This window comes from Marmota marmota, unplaced genomic scaffold, assembly GCF_001458135.2.
Source record: "Marmota marmota marmota unplaced genomic scaffold, marMar, whole genome shotgun sequence".
NCBI lineage: Eukaryota > Metazoa > Chordata > Mammalia > Rodentia > Sciuridae > Marmota > Marmota marmota.
The window spans coordinates 4,821,955-4,843,316 of record NW_026000261.1 but is presented as its reverse complement, the minus strand read 5'-3'; the positions used below and the strand labels follow the sequence as shown (position 1 = coordinate 4,843,316).

General features: G+C 43.7%; 1 non-coding gene across 1 annotated transcript; it reads right to left on the bottom strand.

Annotated features, from left to right (window-relative positions):
• Positions 1-7,181: 7,181 nt before the first annotated feature.
• On the bottom strand, positions 7,182-7,288 carry LOC125614323. The gene has a single exon (XR_007344934.1). It is a non-coding gene; the product is annotated as a U6 spliceosomal RNA (small nuclear RNA).
• Between the last annotated feature and the right edge of the window lie 14,074 nt (positions 7,289-21,362).

Sequence of the window (21,362 nt, the reverse complement as noted above, 5' to 3'; positions counted from 1 at the left end):
AAACTGAGGTTCATAGACGTTCAGCTCTGAAATCATGAGACCAGGATTCAAAACCAAGCTTGACTGGCTCCACTGGTAAGCTCTAACCATTCAGCAACCCTGTTTCTAGGCTGGTCTGTCTACAGAGAAACAGAGGCATATATTTATTTTTATTTAATAAATAGTTATTTAGTGTTTACCACATGCCAGGCACATGGTAAGTGCTTTATAAACATTAGCTCAATGAATCCTTATACACAACCCTGTAAGAAGGTGCTGTTATTAATGCCACGGGAAGATGAGATCACAGAGGCATAGGGAGGTTAAGTCACTTCCCCAGAATCAGGCAGGTTAGCATGGGATAGAGCCAGAGTTACAATCCAGGCAGCCATATTCTGCTGTTGGGCTCTTAACCTTCACTCTGTGCTGGATAGTGTGCTAGCTCTGTGTCCTGTTTACACAGCTCTGGCTCAGAAACACTAAAGACTTGGGCCTCTTTTTACCGTTTTAAAGCAGGTTTGTATTTTGGGGAGTATTTTCCCCTATCAAAGCCCTGTGTTCTGTTCCCAGTGGTCTTGTGGAATGGAGCATGGGGGAGGGGTGGTAAATATACACCTCTGTCCTTCTATAGCAAGACTAGCCGAAGCGCAGGTTTCCAAGTGAGCTTACCTGTGGAGCTGGCTGAACTTGACTTTGAATCCTGGTCTTGTGATTTCAAAGCTGAACCTCTCTGAACCTCTGTTTCACCATCTGTGCTGAAGAAGGGAGCTTTCATCTGATGCCTTCATTTACCATACTTCTGATTTTCAGTGTTTTGGGGAGAGGCAGTTTTCTTCTGCAGCTACATGCTGGGTTGATGAAGGGCTTTTGGTGTGTCACCCCTTTTCATTCAACGGAGGTTTCAGGCGAGTGCCCTTCAAAGGTAATTTGCTTGAGGTCACCAGGAGCAGACACAGAGTGCTCTCTCCTATCTCACTGTCCCACTTTTCCCTCCCTACCTCCTCCTGCTGCCCTGCTTCATTCTCCAGAGCCAGGCCTAGACAATGGCCGCTGCTCAGCTCAAAGAGAGGGGGGTGAAGGGGCAGCAGGCCCAGCCCACCAGCTTGAAAGCTTCATTTGACAGGGGAGGAGGCACATCTGGTTTGGGTTTTCGATTCAATTCAACAATGATTTATTGTAGGCCTGCCAGCTGCAGAGGTTCTGGGCTAGGCTAGGCAGCAAGAGATGGGAAGATAAGTAAAATATTGTCCATGCCCTTAAAGGAGTTTTCTAGGTTGTAGAGGTGTGTGGACTAGAATAAGCAATTGCTAAGCGACAGGCCTGGTGCCGAGTGTTGTACCTTGAGTACATTATGTCTTTGAATCTTCCCGACAGGTTCGATGATGAAGGTGAGGAAAGGATTATTGCTTCATTTTTCATATGAGGAAAGTGGCCCTCAGAGAGGAAGTGACTGTCCCAAGGTCATGGAAGTGACCAAACCAGGTCTGGAAGCTAGCTGTATCTGGTTCCCAAGTCCACACTTTGAATCTTTCTGCTTTCCAGGGATGATGAAGAGGATGTTCATAAGTAACATTTCCTGAACTCTGCAGGCCCCATCTTTTTTTTTTTTTTTAATAGTGGATGGTCACAATACCTTTATTTTTTAAATTTATTTTTATGTGGTGCTGAGGATCAAACTCAGTGCCTCACTCATGCTAGGCAAGTACTCTACTACTGAGTCACAACCCCTGCCCGAACACCGAAGGCCCTATCTTGTGAGTGGGTTGCAGATATTATTTCATGGGCAATTTCCAACACCTCTTTCCAGAAGAGAAAAACTGAGGTTGCATTGGGAAGTGATGGAGCTGGAGTTTAAAACTAGGCTAATCTGTCTCACCAGCCTATACCATAAAAGAGGTAGACCCAGGGGGCCAGGAAAACCCGGATGGTAAGAACAATCAATTAATTGTGCTTCAGAAGTCTTCATAGAAGAGATGGTATTTGGACTTCGCTTTGAAGAATAAGTTGGGGTTTTGACAGGTAGAGCTTGGAGAGAATGCCTTCTAGCCAGAAAGAGATGCTCTAAGCAAAGGTCCCAGAAGATGACTCAGTGGGGCATTGTGCTTGAGTGGTCCCAGGCTCATTCATCTTGCCAGAAGGATACTGTGTGTAGGGGAACAATGGGAAGAGAACTGGATACCCCTGAGGGTTTCCCACATTTTTGTCAAGTTGAAGTTCTTGTTCTTCAATTAAAAGCAGGTACTCCATCCAAAAGGCTTTTCTAATCATACTGTCATGCAACCCATGGACAAATACACAGGAGACACAGTGTGTCTATATAAGAACTATGCTGAGAACTGTGGGGAATAGAAAAAATACTCAATTCCTGAAGCGTGTGCTGAGGGCCCCCGTGTGGTTGGGGTGACAAGATACACACATGGGAAAAAAGCAGCATGCAGTCCAGGCAGTTTCCAATCAGGCCAGATGAGGTTTCCCAACTGTCAGATTTCAGGGATGGAGAGGAGGGACTGCAAGAAGGAGGCTTCAGTGAGAGAGTTGGTTTGGGCTTTGAGGCATGGAGGCAGAGGAAGGCAGGAAAGCTGAAGTCTGGGTGGCGTTACCAGTGTGGCTAGTGTGCAGGGCTTTGGAGAGTCTCCAGACTACTGTTCTCCCCCTCCATGTCTTAATCTCCAGGAGTTGGTTCCAGGATATGGGACTGGATGGGATCAGATACAGCCTGTTGGAGATGGGAAACAGGGTCGGGTACCTGATATTCCTGATCCTCCAATTTTCTACACTTAGCCTCAATTCCTGGCAGCTCCCCTAGCTGCTGAATTGTATGTGTATGTGAGAGCCGTATTTTAAATTAAGCAGTGAGTGCTTTCAGCTCATCATAAACATGCTAAAAAGCTTCAGCCACGGACTGAGCCCACCCCCACCCCTTACACACAAGCAGCAGCTGGGGCCACTCGACCCCGCACTCTAATGCGCATTGCCTATGACTCACCAAAAAAAAAAAAAAAAACAACAAAAAAAATCACTGTATATTTCAGTCTCCCTGGGTAGCTGATTCCTAGTTGTGGTGGGAAATCTCAGTCTGAATTTGGAAGGCAGAGGGCCTCAGCCCCGCCCTATTGACTGAGCATTCTACAACTTATGGAGTGTCTACTATCTGCAAGGCATTGTGGGTAAGTCTATTAATCTTTCTGGGCTTTCTCAGCTTCGATATGCATGCAATAATATAATCCTGCCTGCTTTACCTCACTACCAGGGATCTGTCTCAGTCACACTGCTCTTTTAATTTCTGGAACATTCCCAAAGTCTTTTCCTGCCCCAGGGCCTTTATGTATGCTGCCTCTTCTGCCTGGACTGCCTTTGCTCTTGCTTTCAGCATGGGACGTTTCTTTACCATTCAGTCTCTGCTTAAGTGTTACCTCCTAAGAAGAGCAGTTTTTGGCCACCTACATTTAGTTCCCTCCTGCCCCTCCCTCATATTCTTTTTGTGGGCAATGCTTTCTTAATTGTACTTACTTCTCTGGGTAATTATGTCTATTTATATTTTCTGTTTCTGGTATGTCTCTCCCACTGGAATATAAGCTCTAAGAGGACAGGGACCTTGTCTGTATTGCTTAGCATTGTGTCCCTCTCATCTAGAAAGGTACTTGGCACATAGTAGGCTAACATAAGCAAAACCATCTGGGAAATATTTTCTCCCTGTGGTTCTTGCCAGACATATGGTTGCTGAGGGGAAAAAATCATGGTAGATCTGTGTCATTCCATATGAAAAAAAAAATTGGGGCTAAAGGGAGGAGTTCGTTGAAAACAGTTCTGTTTTAGAAACCAGTCCTTGGAGTCTCATCACCAGACACAGTCTTACGAAATTAAACAAAAGGAATAAAAAAGCATTAAAAAACTAAATTTTTATCGGGTGCTTACTGCATGCCAAAAACTGTTCTAAGTGTTCTATGCAGATTATCTCATTTAGTCCTCATAATAACACAGGGACATAACTTCTATTATTAGCTCCATTTTACAGATGAGAGAATTGAGGCTCTGAGATGTTATGTGAAGAGCCCAAGGCCATGGATTGAGGGAGAGGCTGAACCAAAAGTTGAACCCAAGGCACTCTGAGTCCACAAACTAAATCATCTAAAGCACCTGCAGTCCCTACCCCACTCCACCCTTGGATATGTTTCTTTCACAATACTAGTCATACTGAAGAATAAGGGTTTTGTTGTTTTTAACTAGGCTGGGAGCTTCTCAAGTGCAAAGGGAGAGTGGGCCTTCTTTATTTTGCTTCTCCTGTGCCTGGAATAGAGCTTGCTACAGAATGGGTACCAATCAATATCGGTTGAATAAATGAATGAGTGAGGGAATCCATGTTCCTTTATTTTTGTCAGGTTTCAGGGTGATGGGCTCATGTTTATTTCCCTGGCAAAGTGTAGCACTGGGGACAGGAGTGTTCTGGGGGAAGAAGTGTCTCTCACCGCAGGGTACAAGGAGGACTAGCTTTGACTGAGAAAACCAAAGCAGTGTTCCACACAGCAAGGCACTTGATCCAAAGGGTTTCATTTTGTCGTCAGTTGAAAAAGTAGCTGGACCTGTTTAGGACTTAAACAAACTTTCAGTGTTCAAATCCCATCTCAAATCCTTTGCAGAATGAGCAGGNGGGGGTGGGGGGAGTTATAAATAAACAAATACCCACAAACCGGCTGGATTTTTAAACAGAATTTGCTTCAATCATCGCTGCGCCACATTTTCCCAACTGGCCTCCGTCATGAGAACAAGTGGGAACTTTCATACTGAATAGCTTTATTTTTTTTTCCGACTAGATGAATGGCAGGAGTTTTGGCTTGGGAGGCTGGTTTCCAATCCCCAGCACACAGTTTGCTGCCCTACTGTGCCCCATCCATCACATGTAGTGCCCTGTACAACATACCCAGTCATCATATCTGCTGCTGCAGCCTTCAAAAAGAATTGGGTCATTGTTTTATTACACCACTGAGAGAACTGCAAGCCTGTTAGGATTATGTCATTGATATTTGCGTGAAAAGGCAATCATGATATGCTGGTCATTTAACACAGCTGGGAATGCAACTGTGTTGTCATTGTCTGAGGTTCTCTGCCAGCCCCTCTGACTTCGTTTCCCAGCCCAGCCAGTGGAAATGGATCTCTCTGATGTATGTCACCTTTGAAATGCTTTCTAGCCCTTCAAAGAACCAAGCAGGATCTAACTCTTCATGCACTTGGACTTTTCTGCTTGTAGGCACCGCTTTCTGCAGGTGAGAGCAGCTTGCTTTCCATGAGTGTGGGAGTTGTACACTCTAGTGGTAAGATGCTGTAATACAGTATCATTTGTTCCCTAACTTACAGTTTGGGCTCAAGAACAAATGAAGGATGTTGTATGTGGGGAATGCCTCCATGGGAAAGTCATGTTTCAGAGTCTATTGTGACTTCTATTGTGTGCTTGTTTTGATAGGACCCATGCTTTCATTGTGGTTGTTAGTGTGCTTAAGCAGGGGTCTTGGGCACCATAATTCAAGTATATTTGCATTTATCAACAGGTTTTTATGATGGCAGAACATCTTAGTTCCAAAGGAGGAAATAATTAGCATTGATTACAGAAGTATAAACAGAGCTCAAGTTCATGTGCCAACTTTTCTATTGCAACTCATCAATCCTTCTGCCATTGATATGCTAGCTGGGGTTTTATGGCATATGGCCATTAAGGGACTCCTCAAAGGAATCTATGGCAGGGCACCTGTTCATTCCTCTTCTGGTTCCAATCCTTGCCAAACCACCTGTGCTCTTGCCAGCCACTTTGAGGTGTGACAGTCAGAGCTGGCCTGATAAGGGAGCCAGCCAAAGGGATGGAGTGCCTTAGCTAGAAATCTCCAAATCCCAAATGCTATGGCCATAAAGAACTCAGGTTCTTGAATATTTCTTGGCAACTGACCCCAAGTACTTTGCCTTCTGAGTGCTTTGGTATTTGTGTTGTTCCCCATTCCTGGTTTTGATCTGTCTTTTCCTTTTGGCCAAGTTTCCCTTTCTGTAAAATGGGGCTCTTGCTGGGATTAAATGAGAGAACATATCCAGACCTGGCATAGTGCCTGGCACAGAGTAAGTGCTCAATAAATGGTAGCTGTCATCTCCTTTTCCATGTCCAGGTTTCTTCTGGCGGTGTTCTCTGGACCTCCAATATTGGCCTGGACCAGGGCCTGTTCTTTCCCCTGACTGGCAAGCCAGGTTACCTGTCCCTCAGTCAAACTGGGCTCCCTTCTCTGGCAGTCTTCTGTTGTCCTTACCTGTCGCCATGTGGCACTCACTGTAACCACAGACTGCCCTCTGCCAACTTCTGACATTAACCTATTGAATCCTGGCAAAGAAGAACCAGTTTGCAGACAGGAATTTGCATGTGTGGGCCAGGCACAAGACCAGGAGGCAAAGCCATATTTCCCTGCCCTCCCCAATTGGGAGCAAATCACCCACATTCTGGTTAAAACCAGATGCTTCACACCCATGACTGCAATGCCACATATCCAACAGTTGCCTATAAGAAAAATAGAGTGGTTTTCACATTAGAAACATAACTTGCAGGTCACTTCTCAAATTTCCAAAAAGCAGCTACCAAACCTGGGTATTTTTCCCCTTGAAAACGACAAACCTGTTCAGTGTCTTGTAGGGACTTTCATTTGGAAGCCCTGGGAGAACTTATATGCTCTTTCTAAGGGGTCTCTGGCTGCTTTAATTTTCAGGGAGTTAATATATTGGAGAAGATAAGAGATCTTCCCCAAACTCACCTGCTCTTTGACAATGCTATGTAGTTACCTTGGCAAACAGCCAGTCTGAACACTAAAAAAGAGGGAATGAAGGAATCCTGAATGCTATACTCCGTGCATGTCCAAACAAGGATGGTGTTTTGGGGCAACCGATAGAGGAGAAAAGAGATTTTTCAGACGAGGTGCTGTGAGCTGATCCCACCCTATTATATCCCATCCCACCAAAAAGAGAAGAAAGGATGTGTGGTAGCATTGTGATGCATCCTGACAACAGACTTCCCTGCCAGGGTCAGTTGCTCAACCTGAGAGTCTCTTCAGGCTGGGTAGCCACACCAGGGTCAAGAGCACAAGGTCATTTTAATGAGGTCATTACCATGGTTAGTTCTTATTTTTCCCCCAATTTTCATTTATTTTTGGCTCTTGTGGCAATGAAATCTTTTCAATAAAAATGTGGAACACTTCAAAAATTGGTGTGTCATCCTTGCGCAGGGGCTATGCTAATCTTCTCTGTATCATTCTAATTTTAGTATATGTGCTGCGGAAGCCAGCACCCATGATCAGTTCTTAACCACTTTGACTCCATATTTTTTTGTTGAGGGCTTGTTGGTTATTGGTGCATTTGTTTCTAGCTCCTTGGAAGGAGAGTGAGAAGGGCACTAACATGATCAACTATTCTATATGTATCAGGCTTTGACATTCAGTCACATTATGAGGGACTCACTTAGGTCCAGCAACTGTGTGGTTATCATATGAAACAGGAGCTTCTTCCTATGTATTCAGAAGGAGTATGCTAATTTTCTAGTGTTTTCAACATTAGATATTTTTTTGGTTAGAGAAAGGCAGTTAAGTGTTGAACTAGTTCTTATCAGAAATCATCTCTTCCTCTTTCGAATCTCATGCAGATGCTAAATGGTTTAATTCATGTCATTTTACTGATGAATCAATACGTCAAATAGCTTTTTTTGAGTCTTCATAATGGGTAAGGTGCTGCATTTCTAGACTATGTCTTATTTCATTTTCATTGCAAAGCTATGAGGTAGGAACTGTTATTATCTTAATTTTACAATGAAGAGACTGAAGCTTAGGGAACATGATACAAGATCACAGTCAGTAATTGGGGAGCTGGGATTCAAACTCAGATTTATGTACCTCAATTAAACTATACTTCCTTCAAGTAACACACTGTAGGCCCTTCACAAAATTCAAGCTGGGTACAGTGGTGCATGCCTATAAATCCCTGTGACTTGGGAGGCTGACGCAGGGTATTGCATGTTTGAGGCCAGCCTCAACAATTTAATGATGCCCTAAGCAACTTAGTGATACCCTGTCTCTAAATTTAAAAAATTAAAAAGACTGAAAGTGTAGCTCAGTGGTAGAGCACCCTTGGGTTCAATCCCCAGTACTGCAAAAAACACAGAATTCATCTACTGCTGTTACTCCTCCTCCTCTCCTTCCTCTTCCCCTTGCTTATGCAGCACTGCATTTGTCCAACAGGTTTTGGTGCTTTATACCCAGCAACCAATTGTAGAGTTCAAAGCCAGGCCTACATGCACGCATTCCATTTTTCTGTGCCACTTGTAATAATGTAACACAGAGATGTGGGACATATACAGCTTGGGTAGTTTATTGACAGCTTGCTCAAAATTCACCAAACTTTAATTGAACACATATTAGATAAGCAAGCTAAAATTCCTGTGCCCAAGTTGCTCATAAGACCTTGCAGGCCTACCGATATGGGAAGCATACATTTAAATGTATTAAATTTTCTTCATTTGAAAAAGGGATGAACTTAGTATGTAGACTATCAGAATATGTGTAAACAGGGACTGTAAAAGGCTTTAAAGAGGCAGGCCTCTTTAAAGGAAAAAGGAGCAGAAGCCTTAGCCACCAAATAGCTATGAGTGTTATCCCTTTCTGAGCTTCCATTTCCTCATCTGCGGCAATAGTCACAGTCGCCATTTAATGTTCACTTTACTGTGTACCAGGCACTGTGCTAGGTGATTTCCATTTAATCTTGATGATCATTATTCCCACTTTTCCCTTTTTAGAGCTAAGGCTCAGAGACATTAACTAACATACCCTGGGTCACACAGCTTTTCAGTGGTGCTATTTCTCTCTCCAGAATCCTCTTATAATCACTATGTTATATAGCCTCTCTTGTGTCCTGACTAAGCTCCATAGTCAAGTATTTTCTACTACGTTGCCTTAAAATAAATATGAAAATCACGGACAAACTTGCTTAACTGAGCCAAGAGGATAAACATTAGAAATAGCAATTAGTAGGTGAAATGCTGCCAGGAAGAGCTACACGAAAGCATAGAAAAGCAACAAGGGAGTTGACAATGATGGGAGTGGTGTGTGTGTGGCAGGAATTGCATGTTGATGGTTAACTGGATCCTCTCCAGCTCTTACCTTTCTCCTTCACCTTTCTGCTCCACAGTTTCTCAAGCTTCTCTAGAGAGCACAGCCCACTTAGATATAGCCCAAGCTGCCACAGGATGGCATCAGGCCAGAAATGGTAGGCCTAGGGCAGTGGGCCGCTGGGCTAGGAACCATAAATAACCATGTTAATGAAAACCAGCTTTGGCCCAAAGCCTTGTCCTTTCTTAAGACATTCTGTGCCTCTTGTAATGACCTAGTTATTTGAGAAAGGCCTAGCCTAGCATATACAACAATAAATATAGCAGTTGCCCTTTAGTGAGCACTTACTTTGGGCCAGGACTTGTAGTAAACACTAACTAATTTAATCCTCACACAGCTGTGGAAAAGCAAGTATTAATATGTCTCCCACTTTGCACAGGAGGGAACAGGCTCAGAGAGGCTGTTATTTGTGCAAGTGCATACAGCTGATTGGAGCAAGAATTTGAAGCCTAAAGTGTCTATTTGCCGGGCTAGAGCTCTTAATTCCCCTACTTAATGAATGTCTGTTGGAGGAATAAACAGAAGAATGAATAGACTGATGTATTAATTCATTTCACCTTGCTCTGCAAACATTTAGTGAGTGCAATGTACGTGTCAGCCTGTGTGCTAGTCACTGAGGATTTTAATATTTAAAACACACACACACACACCCTACATGGACCCTGCCCTCGAAGAGTCCACAAAAGCGCTCTCTTATGCCATGACTTCTGGGGAGAAGTCATTTGAGTTTCTTGAACAGCAGTTTTTAATGATGCTATTAAATTCAACCCAAAGCAAAGGTTGTGCACTGGTGAGCAAAGGGTTTCAAATGAGAATGCGTCTTTGATTTATCATCGATTCAGCCAGAGAATTGTTACTACGAGAAATGGAGCTGCAACTCCTATCACGTTAGTGAACTCTTCCTCCATCTGTCATGTCTCTACCCTGTTGAACCCTCCCACGGTACAAAAGTTATCTGTACTCTAATGGACAATTATCCCATCCATCATTTCTGCTGGTCTTGCTGATTGCTGGCAGTCTACTTGCCCACAGAGGAGACTTACAAATAGTTACAACCAATGATGTGCTGGAAAATTGCTCATTTTTATACATTTTAAATCCATGCAGAATGAATTCCTTTGCAGGGTGTACTTTAAGCATTTGTTTTGTTGGTTATATAAGAGAAGGTTATGAATTCCTTACCTGGATGTGAAACATGACCTTCTACAACTATTTCAAAAGCCCTCTAGCAGTAGCCTTACAGCTATTTGTTAAAATGATGAATGAATGAATGAATGAATGAATGAATGAATGAAATAAACATACCTAGGGTAATAGCAGAGGAGCAAGGATTGTACCTGGGGCTTGGGGGGATGGTCTTTGCACCAGGGTGATCATCATCTTCCTTTTCCATTCCGTGTATTTTTAAAAGAGTCCCAAGTTGATTAGGTTGAAGTGAAAACTCAATGATGCTGAAAGGAGAAGTTGAGGGACAGTGAGGTGCCTGTTGAATTCCCTGGGACTATTGCTATGAGATTTTAGGGTTCAAATATTCCCCTTCCCCATGTTCCACCTCAAGCCTGGTAATATATTTAACTTTTTTTGGGGGGGGGTAGTACTGGGGATTGAACCAAGGGATGCTTAACCACTGAGCCACATCCCCACCCTTTTTAACATTTTATTTAGAGACAGGGTGTCACTGAGTTGCTTAGTGCCTTGTTTTTGCTGAGGCTGGCTTTGAACTCATGATCCTCCTGTTTCAGCCTCCCAAGCCACTGGGGTTACAGGCATCCACCACTGCACCAGGCATATTTAACTTTATANNGAGAATCGAACCCAGAGGCTCAAACATGCAAGGTGAGAACTCTACCACTGAGCCACAACCCCGGCCCTTAACTTTTGATTATAATAATCAACATCAGTACAGAGTCACCAATTGCCCAAGGCAAAACCCCAACAGTTGCCTTTCATTCATCTTTTTTTTTTTGCATTCATCTTTATTTCTTAATTCTACATTCAACCAGTCACTAAGCACTGCCAAGTCTACATCCTAAGCATTCCTTGAATGTGATCCATTTTCTCTATTCCTCTGCCACTTCCTTAGTTCAGGACAGCACCCCCATCATCTCTTGCCTTAATTCCTATAATAGTGTCACTTCTCTCACTTTTTCTCTTTCCCCACTTTTGTGAATTCTTCCCAAAGTGGCCTGAGTGATCTTTCAGATATGCAAATCTGATATTTCATATCCTATCCCCTACACTTGATCTTCATAAATAGCTTCACTACACTTGAGACCAGAGGCATTCAAAGTGTGGCCCTAGAAACAGCAGCACTGGCATCTCTGACAAGTCATTAGAGTTGAAACAGAAACTTGGGGGTGCCCACTCCCAACCTGTGTTCAGCAAGCCTTCCAGGTGATTGTGATGAGCATATAATTTGAGAACTCACTCCCTAAAGCAATGGTTCTCAATCCTGGATGGACACTAGAATAAACTGAAAGAGCTTTTAAAAATTCCAGTGCCTCCCCGACAGATTAATGGAATCAGAGTCCCTGGGGTGAGATCTAGTCATCAGTATTTTTGACCCCCCCCCAAGATATTCTAATGTAGACTGAGGATGAGAATTACTATGTTACAGGATGAAGCACAAGCTCCTTAGCTTGGTATTTAAGCTCTACTTCCTTGGTTACATCTTTCCATGTCCTTGCTTGTTCATTCTAAAATCCAATGAGGGAGACATTTGGAATTCCCTTAGAGTCACACACAGTCTTTTACCTCTGTGCATTTGCGCATATCACTCCCAATGACTTGGCTTCTCCTTCCTCCCTTCTTTCACCTAGCTCATATTTTCTCATTTACGGTACATAGCTCAGAAGACACTTTTATGAAAGATATTCCTTTGATCCTCCATTCTGGGTTAGATGTCTCTCCTCCATACTCCTACAGTGTCCATATCATAGCACTAGATGCTTAGTCTTGTTGTTCTCTGGTTAGTCATCTTCTTCCCCTTCCCATTTAAGAGCAAGGATTCTCATCTAAAGTATGGTGCCTAGCACATAGTAGACATTTCATAATTCTGTGCATTTTTGTTCTCTATTCCTGGGGTGCTCTTCTGTGCATCACCCATGACATAGATTTCAACTCAGCCTTCAAGATGCAGATAAGATATCACATCTATTTTTTTTTGGGGGGGGCTACTAAGGATTGAACCCAGAGGCACTGAACCACAGAACCACACCCCCAGCCCTTTTTATATTTTACTTAGAGACAGGGTTTTGCTAGATTGCTGAGGGCCTTGCTAAGTTGCTGAGGCTGGCTTTGAATTTGTGATCCTCCTGCCTCAGCTTCCTGAGCTGCTGGGAACAATTTTTTTTAAAAATTTGTTCTTTTTAGATAAACATGACAGTAGACTGTATTTTGACATATTATACATACATGGAGCATAACTTTCCATTCTTTTGGTTGTACATGATGAGGAGTTTTGCTGGTTGTGAATTCATATACATTCACTCTACACTCCAATTCATTCTACTGTCTTTCCTATTCCCATCCCCCCTCAGATGTCACATCTTGAAAACCTATAAATCCCCTTCATGGGTTAGGCAGCCTTCCTCTAGATTCCCATAGTATCCTAACTGCAATCCTATCCTAGCCCTTAGCACATGAGGCCATCATAGTCTGTTTGCATGTCTGCCTCCCCCACGAGACTATGAGCAACTTGAGGTTAGAGGCAGAGTCTGTACATTTCTGTATTCCAGATCCTAGAACAATGTCTGGTACATGTCAGGTGCTCAGGAAACCTTTTGTGAATGGATAATCGAATAAATTAAGACCTTCATCTTCTTCTCCATGTCTTCTGTCACTACTCTGTCCAGGCTCCCATTGCTTTATTTCAATAAATTTCAGACTACTTTCCATTTCTCCTTTCTCCAGTCTATCTGAACACTTCCCCATTCCCAAGATGCGACTTTTTCAGTCTGTAGTCACCATATCCCTTCCCTACCCAAAGGCTTTCAGTGATTCCTCACTGTGTGTGTGGAGCAAGCATGAAAGAAGTATTAAAGAACTTCCTTTCAAAGAGTCCCCTGCCTTTCCAGCCATCCCTCTTCCATTCCCCTGTGTAGAACTTGCCCATCATTTGTGGGCCCTGATGCAAAATGAAAATTTGGAGCCCCATGTTAAAAAATCATGAAGGATTTCAAAATGGCAACAGAGCACTAAACCAATCTGGGGTCCTTCTGAGTATAGGGCCCCATGTGACAGCACAGGCCTGCCCCTACAAGTATCCAGTGTGCTGGCCAAAGGCACTCACTCATCATTCAATTGCTCTGCATGTTCACTTTCTCTGTGACTTTGTTCTGGCTCTTCCTAGCCTTCTCTACTCCACTGGCCAATCTAAAGCTTCTCTTTCCCACGGGTCCACCCTGTTCTTCAAGGACTTGCTCAGGTGTTACCTTCTACCATTCCAGACCTTTAGTATTTTTTACCACACACCTTGATATTAATAGTTATTTTTAGATGTGTGTAGTCTGGTCTCTGCTGAATTTTAAGCAACTTGAGCACAGGGACTCTATTTGGTTCATCTTCGTGTTTCTTAAAGACCTAACACAATACTCATCTTACTGGTTGAATGACTCAGGGAAGAAAGGTCACAGTTCTGATCACTGAGTCAGCCAAAAGAAAACAACATTGAAAACCCGATTTGAGTCCATCCTAATATTAGTTGTGTAACTTTGAAGGATTCAATGTTCTCTGAGCCCTAGCTTTGCCATCTATAAAAAGATTATACTTAGAAAAATAATGTAGAAAAAGTTACTTTCTGCTAGTATCTTGTTCTTTGCTAATGTTTTCAAAATCTTTTGTTTTTTAATACTCATAAGACTTATTTTATATTTTATATCACATAATTGCAATACCTGAGGTCTTTGAGGATCTAATTCTGTTTTCGTTGTTTTTGGCTTCATTGTGTGCTTTGTAATTTTGGATTATGAGTTCATGTTCAACCAGACTTTATCCTTGGTAATCCTATGAAAACTGGGTTGAGGGTGTGTTCCTCCAGGGAGGATTTGTGTTTGCTTCTTCCAGGTGCTTCAGGGCACTATTAATCCAGGACTGCTTTAGGTGAATTGTTTAGTTGTAAAGACAGGGGTCATGTCTCCTTTGTCTATATGACTCCAGATCTTAGCACAGGGACTTGTAGATGCTCAACATGTATTTGTTGATTGAGTAGACAAATAAAGAAATGAATAAGGCATTCTACCAGTTTCTCTTGGACACCCAACAAGAGATGTAAATTCCAGTGTTAACAAAGGATGGAAGGTACATCAGAAAAATAAATAATTACTAACATTTATTGGGCATCTATTATGTGCCAGCTATCATACTAAGTCCTTTGTGTGTATTAACTCATTTAATTTTCACTCAATGTGATATGTACTATTATTGTCCTCAATTTACAGAGGAGGTACCAGACAGGCTGAGAAACTTGGTCAATGTCATACATCTGGTGAATGGTGGAACTTGAATATGAACCCAATCACCTTAGAGATAGTCCTAATCACCACCTTATATTGGAGAAGTGTTCAATAGTAGTGACATAAGTGACAGAATGGAAAATTTCAGTATGTTGAAGGGATTGGGAGAGTTACACAGGCCACACGAGGCATGGGAAGGGACTTAGCATGGTCTAGTATCATTAGACCTTGTATGTAGGTCAGTCTACCCCAATGATAAAAGGAGAAGTTTGATGGCAGGCACTGTGGATTATTGCTCTTTGAATTGCTCAATATAGCTTTGCTGAATCTATTGAATGTATTGAAATTAATCACAGAGATGTTTTGCATAAATTATTTCACATCCTGTGTATGTGTGTCAGATGGAAAGTTGTGATCAATCTTTCATATTTATTAAAAACTTGAAAATACCTAGATGTAACCATAACATGTTTGGGTATAATGACATCTTGCATTTCTACTAGAGTATGGTACCCAGGACCCTGGGAATAGGAAGGAAGAAACTTGGATTCTGCCTTCCTTGGCCCCAGAGGCTGTCAGGAACCAAAAGGCCACTGTGTTTCTAACCCGTTTTTTGGCTGCTTTCCAAATTTAGGAGGCCCTGGAGCAAAGAGGGGCTTTATTTGCTCTTATCCTTGCCAAGGCCAGGAAAGAATTTGAGTGTGGACTCTCAGTAAACATTCTGAGTCTTCTTCCTAGCACTGCTCTGGTGGAATGAAATTCCCAGCTTTCAGCAATCTTGGATCAATATTTACCTGGGGGTTGGTAGTGAGCCTGGGAGCAGGGCTTCAGAATGGAGAGGAGTGGAGTTGGGGGGTGAGAGAAGGGCTGCACGTGCGTGTGCGTGCGTGCATGCGTGCGTGCGTGCGTGTGTGTGTGTGTGTGTGTGTGTGTAGTGTGTACTGGCTGAGGAATGGTGGAGATGGTGCGACAAGGATTGTGAAACAATGAGAGTAGGGTTGGGAGAGAGTGTGTTGGAGAAGAAATAACTCACCAGTTTATGTTGATTTACTTTCAAGGGCTTCTCTTTGCAGAAACAACTTCTCTGGTTCTACTCCTAGAGGCCCAGATTGGGCAGTTAGCTCCCGTTTGGCAGTTAGTTTCCAAATTGGCTTTCCTTATAGGTGGGAAGGGGCAGTAAAGAGCACAAAAGGGGGCTGGGGTTGTGGCTCAGTGGTGGAGCACTTGCCTGGCATATGTGAGGCACTGGGTTCGATCCTCAGCACCATACAAAAATAAATAGATACATTAATTAATTAATTAATTAATTAATGTATTGTATCCATCTACAACTAAAAATTTAAAAATTCTTATTTTTTATAAAAGAAGGTGAAAGAAAGGATTTTGGTTTCCTGTTGTAGAGAAGCCCTGAGATAAGGAGTTGGCCCTGTCCTGGTAGGAGGTTAACTACAGGTCCCTCTCTCCCCAGTCCTGTCAGCAGACCAGGACTGGCTGCTAGAAATCCCCTAGGGAGGTGGTTGCTGAAGACTTTATCATGGGGCATGTTGGGTTTAAGGCAGCAGGGGCGGGGAGGCTGGGCTGGAAAGAGATTTGGGAGTTAAGAGCATATAGGTAAGAGTTGAAACTGCCCAAAGGGAATATATAGAAAGAAAAGCAGAGGAAAGGGCTTATGGAGTTTTAGTCTGCGAGGTGGGAACGCAGCTTGAGAGTAGTAAGGGTTTGAGGAGGGTTGATGTCCATCATTCAACATTTATTGAGTTTTATGCCAGATACAGAGTTGGAGAGGAAGTTAGGGATTTAAGAGGGAGAAGGGTTAAGAGGGGATCCCTGGGTGGATCCAGATGAAGGGAAAGGGAGGGGCTAAGTGCCTGGGCTCCCTCTTGCCAGGAGAGCACATCTGTTAACACAAAGCTGCATCTGTGTCCCAGCCAGCTCTCCCCCACTTCACAGCCTCCTTTCTACCCACCCCCACAAGACAGAGAGGCACATGGTGGCTTCCTGCTCCCCTGCACTCCCCCTCCAATGTTCCTTCTAGGCACTTAGCTGTGGCGCTAGCAACACCCCTTTTGAGAGCACAATCAATTCCCAGGGGTGAGTCGTGGTAGTGGTAGTGGTAGGGAGGGTTGACAGTTTCGAGAGAAGAGCCAGAGAAGACGCTGTCTGTCTGTAATTAGCTCCAGCTGCTGTTGGGAGGCAGCGTTGGGGGCCATCAGGAGTGTGAATGCATGTGCATGAACCTGTGTGCGTGGCGCCTCATTGCTATCACTCGATTTTTCACTGTACTCCACGCTGCCTGTGGCCTCGCTGCTCTGCAACCCCTCCTGTCCCTGAGGATCCCAAAGGACAGAGTGTTCCACAGGCAGCACCAGCTTGAATCGCTAATGCTGCTAAGCAGGAGCACAACAAATATAGGCCCCCATATGTCCTGGATACATAAGCCCCTGTTCTCCCCCACAACCTCCTCTTCCTGAATGTTTCCTGGTAAGTGAAGCCATGCCACTTGAAATTAGCAACTCCTCAATTCTGCACAGCCTTTTGGCAAAGAGCTTTTGCAGCTGCCATGCTATGCATTCTCAGACAGCAGTTTACAGGTGAAGATCCTGAGGTCCCGGATAGCGGGGAGATTTGCACCTAGTCACCCAGATAGCGCATGTATGTCCTCAGCCTCCTAGCCTGCTGTCACATTCCCAGGAAAGTGCTTCAAAAGGACTACTACTGGGTGGTTCTGGCTATTCTTCTCTGTGTGCTAATGAGAACCTGTCAGCTGTGATCCAGGACCTTCCTCAGCTACTCAGGGCTTCTCTGGCTTAGAGTTCTGTTCTCTGGGCAACAGGAAGCTACTGGAAGTGTCTGTTAAGGCAGGGGAGTGACACTCCTGGAAGATGATTCTTACAGCTCCAGGACAGGGAAGGACTGGAAAAGAGAGAGGAGAAAGGCAGGTGGCCCGACTGGCAGGCCATGTCAACACTCCAGGCAAGAGTGGAAAGTGCTCTGAACCAGGACAGTGGCAACGAGAACTGAGAGGAGGGGATGGCTTTGGGGCACATGTCAATGGTAGAAACTACAGGAGTGCCCATGGGAAAAGGGGAAATGACCCCAAAGTTCCAGCCTGAGTCCATGGTGCTGTTAACAGAGGTGGGGAATTAAAGACTATTGGGGGGGGGCGCTGGGGTTGTGGCTCAGTGGTAGAGCACCTGCCTAGCATGTACGGGGCCCTGGGTTCAAATCTCAGCACCACATAAAAATAAATGAATAAAGGTATTGTGTCTAGCTACAACTAAAAAGAAATGTTTTTTAAAAAAAGACTATTTGCAGGGTGGGGAGTGATGGAGACAGGTGACGAGTTCAGTTTGCACTTGGTTTTGGCATGCCTAGGGGACTTCCAAGTGGACACGTCCAGCAGGAAACTGAGAATCTTGGCTTAGAGCCCAGGCAAGACATGGGAGCTGGAATCCACCAGGGTCCAAGTGGTATTAGTTGACCCCTTGTGACTGGATGGGGTTTCTCTCCTCCCATTTACTCCTCTAGGGCAAGGAGCTGGGACAGAGTCAAGGAAATTGGAGACATGATGGGGACACTTGGCCAAAGTGAGAAGATACCTTTATCTTGCTCTTCACAGAAATCTTGTTCCCTTCTTCTTCTTAGGATCATGGTCCTCCTTCCAGGGCTGCATTTAGAAAAAAAGGAAGGAAGGGGGGAGATATAGAGGAAGGGATCTGATTGTGTAGAACTCATGTTGACATTGGCCATGAAGCAAGACAAGAGAGTCACTTCCACTTTTTTGTTTTTAATCAGGGGAGTGTGTTCTAGTAAACTCTACTAAATTAATGACTGAGGATTTGGGAGAGAAAATATAGATACCACAACTATAGAATGACCATTGGACCCTTTAGTGCTGTGGAGCTGAGGCTGGGAGTACATAAATGGTGGCATTTTCCAAGCTCCAGTCTGTGCAAACCACAGCCAGTCTCCTAGGAGTTCTAAAACTTTAATTAGACCTACCAGGTTCCAGAATCAAATCCCATAATCCCATAAATCTAATGCAACAAGTTAGGCATGATATTCTTAGTCACACACTGAATACAGGAGATACCAAACTGCCTCTTCTTTCTGTGCCTCAGAATGACCCTTGCCCAATCTCTTCCCCCTAAATATTGGTCTAGGATGGCATTGGCCTCCCCTAGAATCTCAAGGTCTTCTCTTGATTTCTTTGTGAAATCTCTGGGAGCACATCAATAATAGTTTTGAACATATCACATATTAGAAGTTCATTGGATTAGACAAAGGGGAATGAAGGGAAGGGAGAGGGATGGGAATAGGAAAGACAGTAGAATGAATCAGATATAACTTTCCTATGTTCGTATATGAATATACAACCAGTGAAACTCCTCATCATGAACAACCACAAGAATGGGAAGTTATACTCCATGTATGTATAATATGTCAAAATACATGTCTACTGTCATGTATAACTAAAAAGAATAATAAAAATAATAAATTTCCCAAAATACTATTTATAGTAACAAGGATAACAGATAATATTTGCTGAGTGCTTAATGTAAGCCAGGTATAGTTCTAAACACATTACATGAAGTAACTCATAATTACACATGAACAACACTATGAGGTAGGTATTAGCTGTATTACTAACCCCATTTTTCAGCCGAAGAACACAGACTAAGTTACTAATGGTCACACAGCCTATGAGGTCGAGGCTGAGTCAAACTTTGCCTATGTGGCTCCAGTTTGTTATCAACCACTAACATCTTCTATAGCTCCAACTAGCTCAAAATGACTCCAGATGAGGGCTCTCAATCCATTTTGAACCTCAGACTGGTAGCATCTGCAATTTGGTCTAGATATTTGAAATGTTTCAGAGTTTTGTAAAGCATCCTAGGAGCTGCTGCTTGGACAAGGTAGGTTCAGGACTCAGAAGGCATTTCCATGTGCTTCTGGAAAGTCATAATGTAAGGCTGGGGTTCATAATAAGAATAAGAGCTGTGGTATTTCACACAAGATGGGGTACACTGCTTCTTAAGGTGTGGCCCAAGGAGAGTTTTTTGATTTTTCCTTGTAAAGAGTTTATTTGAGGGACTGGGTTTGTGGCTCAGTGGTGGAGCACTTGCCTAGCATGTGTGAGGCACTGGGTTTGATCCTCAGCACCACATAAAGATAAATAAATAAAATAAAGGTATTGTGCCCATCAACAACTAAAAAAAAAATTTAAAAGTTTATTTTAAAAGCAAGAAGAAGGCCAAGGTGGCAAGGAGAAAATGAACTGCTTTACTCTCAGAAAAACAGTTTCAAAAAGGCTGGGGGAGTGTGTGTGTGTATGTACATGTATATAATTTTATAGGTTGTGTTTTGCTCTTTGTGTTTTTAATTAAAAAAAACTGGCAGAGATTTAGCTCTCATTATCTCAGGGAGAACTTTTTAAACATGCAGATTCCAGGGCTGAGGCCCAAACCCGGAGACTATATCTCTATGGAGATAGTTGCATTTTGGCCAACTCCCAGACTGAATTAGTTCGAGAACCACTCTCGCTTAGTCTTTGAGAAGATATAGGCCTGTTTTCTGATTTCAAGAGTTACTGACCCAAGCAGGCCTAGGAGTGCTTCCTCCTCCTCCCCCCGCCCAGCAGAGAAGAGGGGCGGCTAGAATTCAGAGAGCAGGCTGAGGGCATGCCTTCACAGAAAGCATAGTTCCTTTCTGCCAGCACGCCCCTCCAAAGAGTGAACTCTATCCCCAAGAGAGGGCAAGGAGGGGCAGAGAGAGAAAGCTAAGGAGACTCTTACCTCAGCACCCTGGGGCTCAGACAATGGAGTCTCCCGAGGGAGGGAGAGAGCAGCAGTGGTTCAGCGCTCACAGGGTCAGGGAGCCACAGTGACAATGGCTATGGTGGTGGCTCCATGTGGACGCCAGCACATCTGCAGGGAGCTTTACAGGGACCAGAGATTCCACAGTTTATGTGGGACTCCTTTTTCTTTTGTTAGTGCTGCACCCTTCTGGACCCCACCCTCCCAGAAGTGATTTCATTTCACCACAAGGGAGTGGGTAGCAAAGCTCAGTCTGTGGTTGGAGAGAGCCAAAGAAAAGACTTCATGAATCTTTAGCAGTGAATCCATTTGTTTAGTTAGCTGTGGGGGATGGAGTGGTTGCAGAATCAGTGGGAGGAAGAGCTTGGGACTGCTCTCTTTGAGTGAGATTTGGAGGAAAAGGTGAAGAGGGCCACTTTAAATGAAGGAGATGATGAGCCCCTGAACCCCTGGTGGCGTTAGACCTGCATTGAGCAGGACCACCTGCTGCTATAAATGGTTCTCAGATGCTGAAGCATATAGCAGAAAACCAGGAATCTTAATCATCGCTGATTCTTGTGAAGCATTTACTTGGCAGTAGGCACTGTGCTGGGCTTTAGATGCATCATTCCGTTTAATCTTTAAAACACTATATGATAGATCCTAGGATTATGTGTCCATTTCACAGATTAAACTCAGAGAGGTTATGTGATTTGCCCAAGACCACACAGCTAGGAAGTAGCAGAGCCAGAATTTTAACACGGGTGGTCTTAATTGTCCACTAGGCTCCAGAAGGGACCCACATAGAGATTAGGGATGCCTGTGGCTCTGTCTAGGTAACACTTCTTGGCATCTTACAGCTCTTGGTAGACAAGGTATGCCATTGTATCTACTCAGGACAAGGAGAGGGTGGGAGGAGAGTCTCAAATTCTAAGTCCCTATGTGTTCCCCTTCCT